This window comes from Piliocolobus tephrosceles, chromosome 18, assembly GCF_002776525.5.
Source record: "Piliocolobus tephrosceles isolate RC106 chromosome 18, ASM277652v3, whole genome shotgun sequence".
Taxonomy (NCBI): domain Eukaryota; kingdom Metazoa; phylum Chordata; class Mammalia; order Primates; family Cercopithecidae; genus Piliocolobus; species Piliocolobus tephrosceles.
Genome location: NC_045451.1, coordinates 30,830,683 through 30,838,389, shown reverse-complemented (window position 1 = coordinate 30,838,389; position 7,707 = coordinate 30,830,683). Strand labels below are relative to the sequence as shown.

The following is a 7,707-nucleotide window of genomic DNA, read 5'->3' as shown; positions in this document are numbered from 1 at the left end:
TACAAAGTAGGCTTGCAGGTGCCAGTGATATCTTTGTTATCCAAACATGCTCCAAGTCCAGGAAAAAGAACACCTGGGGGTCACATTATTGAGGGATTTGCTTAATTATTAAAATAAATATTTACATTGAGAATACAGTTAAGTTAGTAGCTTTCTTTGCACGCTCACAGTTTTTAAGAGCCACAGGGTTTTCATTCATGTTTTAAGCAATTAAGTTGGTAAAAATCCTGTCTCCATGTTCTCAGAGATGGATTACATTCAATCACTCCTCACAACAGCCAACTGGAAGATTATCTCATTGCTTCTGAAGTACTGGTTGGGCTGGCATCTGTGATGGTAGCAAAATAAATGAGATTTCTATGTAACCCATGCTGATGCTGGGTGCGTTTGTTAGCCTGGCCCCTGTTCTGATATGCCACAATACAGCAGGTCAGCTGGTCCTGCTCCTCAAGGAGCCACTGGGTAGTTGATTGATGTATTTGTCCATTGTCACACTGCTATAAAGAACTACCTGAGGCTGGCTAATTTATGAAGAAAAGAGGTTTAATTCACTGACAGTTCCACAGGCTTAATAGGAAGCATGACTGGGAGGCCTCAGGAAACTTACAATCATGGCAGAAGGCGAAGGGGAAGCAAGCACCTTCTTTACAGGGTGGCAGGAGAGAGACAGAGCAAAGGAGGAGGTGCTACACACTATCAAACCATCAGATCTCATGAGAACTCACTATTAGGAGAACAGCAAGGGGGAAATCTGCCCCCATGATCCGATCACCTCTCACCAGATCCCTCCCCTAACATTGGGAATTACAACTTGAGATGAGATTTGGATGGATGGGGACACAGAGCTGAATCATATCACTTGACTTCTGCCTTGCCCCTCAGCCAGTCTGGTACGAAGGCCACCTACATTCTGAGGCACCTCAGAAACCTCGGACCACCACGTGTCTCAGTCAGAGCCGATCAGCCACTAGGGCATGCGTATTTCATCTGGCAACATGCACTGGGGCCTGACAGGCTGTGTCCTTTGCCAAGGCCCAACTCACACCAAGAGTCCTTTCCTTTTACAGGAAATGCCAGGGATGCTCTTGTTTGGAATTAGAATGTCTATTTTATTTTAGAGTTTGGTTTTAAATGTGCAATCCATTCCAAGTTTTAAAGCATTATCCATTTGGGCATATTGTTTTCAACAGTCATAAAAAGGCTTTCTTTTTTTTTATTTGAAACAATTTTGCCTCCTAAAGAAGCATCCCATATTTATAAGAGATAATACCTCCTACCACATCCATCAAATAAGATTTCCCCCTAGTGTCTAATGTTAGAATGCTAAGCCTCTAAGCTCTTCTTCAGATTCTTTTTTCTATTTAGTAACAAGTAGAATGTACTCGTTACATCAACAGACCTATGGATAAACATTTGGAAATCACTTCATTTTATGAGTTAGAGAAAACACATAATCATCTAGTTTACTAGACATTCACCAATGCCTCCTTGGTGGCATGACATATAGAAGAAAAGGAGATTACTATTGAAGATGAAAATAGCTTTATCGTGGGCAGAGTGGCAATTAGAATTTTTGTCTCCAGACCATATGGGTTCTTATTATAATTCCCTTTCTGTCCCTCTCTCTCCTGGAGTCCTCTGATCCTGGTGGGTTGTTCCTCACAGTTAACAATAATGGTTACCATTTAGTGAGCACTCACCAGGTCTCAGGCATTTGACATACACTTGCTTATTTAATTCTAAAACAAAAATCCTGAGTTGGATGCTGTGATCCCCATTTTACAGATGGGGAAACTGAGGCACAGCCAGTAAGAGATTGGGCCATCGCTGAAACTCAGTCTGATTCCAGAGGTTGAGCTCTTCTCCACTGTGCTATATGCTAAGAACTAAGTCATAATTTTCAAGGTTGGTTAATCTTTTATTCCACAAGGAAAATCAATTCTGTTAGGAATCTCCAATGACTTTGTCTTGGCTGAGTTGTTGGTGTCAGCTAGATGAAGATGCCCCCTTCTTAAGTTCTCTTCCCTTCTCTATAAAATATATTCACTAATTAGTAGTAATAGTGGACACAAACATTTCCAACTTTCTCTTATGATTCAGGCCCATGAAAAGCTAGATTCTTATTTTCCAACTGCATATAGCCTCAGAGGTCATAATATTTACTGTTAATATCAGGTGTTTTCAATCTATTTTCAATGGGAATCAATCTAGTATTCAGTGAGAGTGCACTAGAACTCTTGCTATCCTCGTTATTAAAATTATACAATAGCCATCACCCCAATTCTCTCACACAATCTAGGAAATTGAAGGCTAAATTTGGCAACTTCAAAGTTAATGTCCAGCACAGTGGGGGCCTTCTGGACTCTGCTAGTGCTCTGCAGCCAATGTCCATTCTGAAGATTTGGTGTTTGCCACATATTCTCACTTAGAAGTGGGAGCTACAGCTACTCGGGAGGCTGAGGCAGGAGAATGGCGTAAACCTGGGAGGCGGAGCTTGCAGTGAGCTGAGATCGTGCCAGGCACGATCGCCTGGGCGACAGAGCGAGACTCCGTCTCAAAAAAAAAAAAAAAAAAAAAAAAAGAAGTGGGAGCTAAACAATGAGAACACATGGATACATGGTAGGGAAGGGGGCAAGGGGTGGTGAGGAAAGGAAATAGTCAATGCTATTGGCTATTCAGGAAGAATAGCCAATATTCAGGAGGAACAGCCAATGGATGCTGGGCTTAACACATCGGTGATTGGTTGATCTGTGCAGCAAACCACCATGACACACGTTTATCTATGTAACAAACCTGCACATCCTGCACATATACCCTGGAACTTAAAAGCTGGAGGAAAAAAGACAGCTAGATTTGGTTTCAGGAGCACTGGGTTCTAGATCCTTATTCTTTCCAAAAGTGGGAACTTGATTAAGTTGCTCTATTGCTCTGAACCTCCATTAATTCACTATATAGTGGAGAAAACAATCTCTGCTCTGCTCTTGTCATTTGGGCTGAGGGTAGGATCATCGGAAAGAAAATGGCTGAAAACCTGCTTACAAACTGGAGGAGTCTCATTCTCAGCTCAGGGGGCCATGAGTGACCTCTGGGTCCTGTTAGTTAGTGTTCCTCAAAGAATACCTAGGGGTCTGCAGTGTTTTTTCACAAGAAGAGTTAGGTGTTAGATATTTTTGTGAAGTTACTGGTGTTTTATATTTTAAGTTCTTGTGGAGTATATGATTTCTTTACTTTTGTTCCGTTCTCTTTTTTTCTCCAAATATTCCTCTCAAGCAGTGCATTCATTATTAAAATATAACCAGAGTGTGTGCCAGAAAGTTAACAGCATGAGGGTAGGAAATTGAAGGTTAAAACAAGTATTCTGTTTGTTAATGTTGATTGAGAAGCAAAGTAAAAATGAGACAGCAGATTTAAAATTTATTTTGAAATTCAGTTTCCATCCTCAAACTTATTGCCCTAATATTTACTCATTTTTAAACTTATATTTTGGTCACCTTTCCTACAGCTGAGATCTTTGATTTTTTTTTTTACAAAGGTATTTTAGTTTATAAATCATTTTCTTTGTTACCATTATTAACACCTTACCATTTTGCAGTTTCACTGTTTCAAAACAAAGATTCTATTAATTTAAGGTTGAACATTTCTTTTCTGTGACATCTTTTTTCACTTTAAAAAATAGCCTTAGTGAGATATAATTCATATATCATATAATTTACTCATTTAAAGTGTGTAACTCAATGTCTTTTACTATATTCACAGAGATGTGCAACCATCACCATAAACAATATTAGAACACTTTTATCATCCCCCAAAGAAACCTTATATCTTTTAGCAATGACTTCCCATTACCTCCTAATGCTATCTCCATACCCCACCCCAGGCCAGTACAACTGTGAATCAATTTTCTGTCTATAAATTTGTCTATTCTAGACATTTTTTTTTTTTTTTTCCGTAAGAGAGAGTTTCGCTCTGTCGCTCAGGTTGGAGTGCAGTGGCTTGATCTCAGCTCACTGCAATCTCCGCTTCCTGGATTCAGGTGATTCGCATGCTTCAGCCTCCTGAGTAGCTGGGATTACAGGCATGTGCCACCATGCCTGGCTAATTTTTTACATTTTTAAGTAGAGATGTGGTTTCACTATGTTGGCCGGGCTGGCTTCCAACTCTTGACCTCAAGCAATTCGTCTGTCTTGGCCTTCCAAAGTGCTGGGATTGCAGTCATGAGCCACTGTGCTTGGCCTATTCTGGACATTTTCTATATATGAAATCATATAATATGTGCTCTTTTGTGACTAGCTTCTTTAATTTGGCATAATGTTTTCCAAGGTTCCCATGATATCATTTTGATAAGAGATCATGTATTGTCTAGGGATAGCTCTTGTGCTTAATTGCTCTTTAAGTGTTTTTGTATATTGCCCCACCAAATAGAACATAAGTATTCAGAAATTGTTTTGACATCTGGGGTTTTGTATGCCTAGAACAGCTCTGTCTCCTGCTGGGAAATGCTCCTTCCAATTTGTGTTTCAGGGGAGTACGTGAAATGGTCTTTACACAGGCCCTTTCCCCCCCGTCCAGTTTGGGGATGGAAGCCTGACCCTGCTGATACTACCCTGAGATTTTAGAACTGGTAACTGAGACATCAGGTCCCACGGCCTCTCTAGAGCTGGAGATGAGGTGTTCATGTCTCCTGCTGTGTGGAAGAAGGTGGTACGTGGTAAGAAAAACGAAGCTCACATGAAGGGATGAGCCATCTGGGGCCCCTGACAGCATCCACGTTTCTGATGCCATCGTTCTCTGAGACCCAGGTGGGTCCCTGACCCTCCTATGCTGTCTATAGGGCATACTATTATACATTTCATATTTGGTAGTAAGTATTTAGACATGGGAGTGATCACTACATCTAAAGTACTAGGAAAGGTTAAAAAATATGGGTCAGCTGCCTCTGGGAGCATCATTTTAATGGGTCATCACAACCTAACTTAATTAATATGTAAGCCTGGTAGGCTTAGCATCCCAGGTATTTCACACTGGCTGACGATGCCTTCCATGAGCAAATTCAGGTTCTCAATTTACATCAGTGAGTTATCACCAAATTTTGTGAGCATTTCTCTGATCATTAAAAAATGCGTTACATAGCACATACCTATATGGAAGACAATCAGATTTTTTCTTCCACATTTCATTGGTTTGAATGAATAGATGTTCTTTCTCATTCAGACTTGCTTCATTATCATTAAATAAGTAATTGAAAATAGAAGCCAGGAAGAAATTTCAGACACGCAGAACATTTTTCTACTTTAAATGTACCCTTTGGCATTTTCTGCATGCACCAAGTACTGAAAAAAATGAAATGCAAAGTTAATTTATCATTACTTTGTAATATTACACTTATTTATCTACTGTTTAAAGAAAAGGTTTGGGTCTTGACTTAAAACTAAAACTATACATATGTTCTTATTTATTTAGGTGCATGTAAAAGACAAATTCTAAGAAAAGATTCCTGACCCCTCTTACTACACTTTTTCTATGTGACGTGTGTTGCAAAAAGGAAGTGTTGGCATTTGTAACATTTATAACATCTGTGTGTTTAGTGGAAATTCCCAGCCTTTTTAAATTAACGCTGCTTTTTATTTTACCACTGTTTACAGACAAACCTTCACATCAGATCTTTTTGCCAACTTATGAAATGGCTGCTTGGGCAATACTTTGAGGAACAAAGATAAGAGAAAGAAAAATATAGATCTGAGAAGAGAGATGGAGAAGAGAAGAATGTGATGGGTCAAGAAGCGGGTAGACTGTGAACATGGTTTCTGACAAGGCAGAGGGTGTGTTCCCAGGGGAAGCTGTAAGAGGCAGGTGGTGCTGATCCCAGCAGGAAAGAGGTCCCTGAACTGGGAGGCGAACTCCAGGAGCTGTGGGAAGCATTGACTCTTCATCAGGGGTTGTGTTGTTCAATCTTATCTTATGAATTTGCAGTCAGATGGAAGGTTCAGGACTTCACAGATGTGCAAGGTTTCTCATTCGGGTAGAAGAAGAGGATCCAGGTCATTTCTGTGTAAAAGATGACTCAAGGCTGGGAAGACCAAGGGCCCAAAGCTGTGAAGGTTCTGCGAGTCATGGTGATCTCACTGAACAGGGACTTTTCAAGCCACTTCATTTAGGACACTGCTGAGAGGGTAGCAAAGGTGGAGATGGCTGGGCTGTAAGCGCCAAACTCAATTTGAATCATAAAAGATTACTTCTATCTGGTTTTTGCACAAGTGTACAGTGGGTTTTGTGTAAAACTTGAGAGGGGAAAAGCATTCTGCTGCTAAAATATTACAAAGTTAGAAATCTTGCCTCAGAGGGTATTTCTTTAGCCTGATGCTTCAAGGGGGCCTGAAACTGTTCTGGAGGGAGCTGAGTGTGCCCATGTGTCTGAGCCTGGGTGGGCTTCCCCTATGTCTCAAGCCACTTTGACTCTGGCTTTCAAGGGTCACTGATGTCACTGTGAGCCATGGAAGAGGACAAAGAGAAAGTACTTCCTGGGAAGAAGAGGGTGAGGCAATAGGAGGTGTTATAAGGAAGGACCTATAGCAGGAAATGCTCCTCAGAGAGGCCGAAATGATGTCACTGGACCATGAGCCCAACAGCAGTCAGAAGCCAAGTGTCACAGAGGACAAATATGCAAGCTTGAGTCTTGCATATTGTCTAACAGAACTTGTGGTCCAAAGGGCCAGTTATTTTATTTCACTTAATTTTCTGTCAATAGGGCTGGCCAAGGACTGACCTATAAAACTGAGTGAGACCTAGGGACAGGGAAATGAATGTATTTTGACCTCAGCCAAGAAACCAGACCCAAGTTAAATCAATAGCTTGATTCAAGTTGTGTTTCCATTTTGTGCTAATGACTGCATCGTCTCTGGTAGGGAGGTAAGAGGGGTCTTTGAAACTCCCCTCATTCCCCAGCCTCCATCTCTTGCACGAGTTCCTGCAGATCCAGCCAGCTTGAATGGGGTGTTGACACGGTTTGGATGTTTGCCCCCTCCAAATCCCATATTGAAATGTGATTCTTAATGTTGGAGGAAGGGTCTAGGGGGAGGTATTGGATCAGGGAGATGGATTCCTCATAAATGGATTAGCACCATCCTCTTGGTGATAAGCGAGTTCTTGCTCAGTTAGTTCATGCGGGAGCTGGTTGTTTAAAAGTCTGGGAACTTACCTCCCTGAATCTCTTGCTCCAGCTCTTGCCATGTGATGCGCCTGCTCCCCTTTGCCTTCCACCGTGACTGTAAGCTTCCTGAGGCTTCACCAGAGGCAGATGTTGGCAGCATGATTCCTGTAGAGCCTGAGAACTGTGACCCCAAATGAACCACTTTACTTCATAAGTTACACAGGTATGACCTAGAATTGAAGGGTCTCAGCACCACAGAAGACACAAGGAACTTCTGAAGAACGCAGATCCCTAGCCGGGGAAGTCAGAGAACCACCTGCTTAAGAAATGCTTTTCTTGGCCGGGCGCGGTGGCTCAAGCCTGTAATCCCAGCACTTTGGGAGGCCGAGACGGGCGGATCACGAGGTCAGGAGATCGAGACCATCCTGGCTAACACGGTGAAACCCCGTCTCTACTAAAAATACAAAAAACTAGCCGGGCGAGGTGGCGGGCGCCTGTAGTCCCAGCTACTTGGGAGGCTGAGGCAGGAGAATGGCGTAAACCCGGGGGGCGGAGCTTGC

General features: G+C 42.0%; 1 pseudogene; it reads right to left on the bottom strand.

Moving 5' to 3' along the window:
* Nucleotides 1–290: 290 nt before the first annotated feature.
* LOC111539576 lies at nt 291–909 on the bottom strand (annotated as a pseudogene).
* Nucleotides 910–7,707: the final 6,798 nt, after the last annotated feature.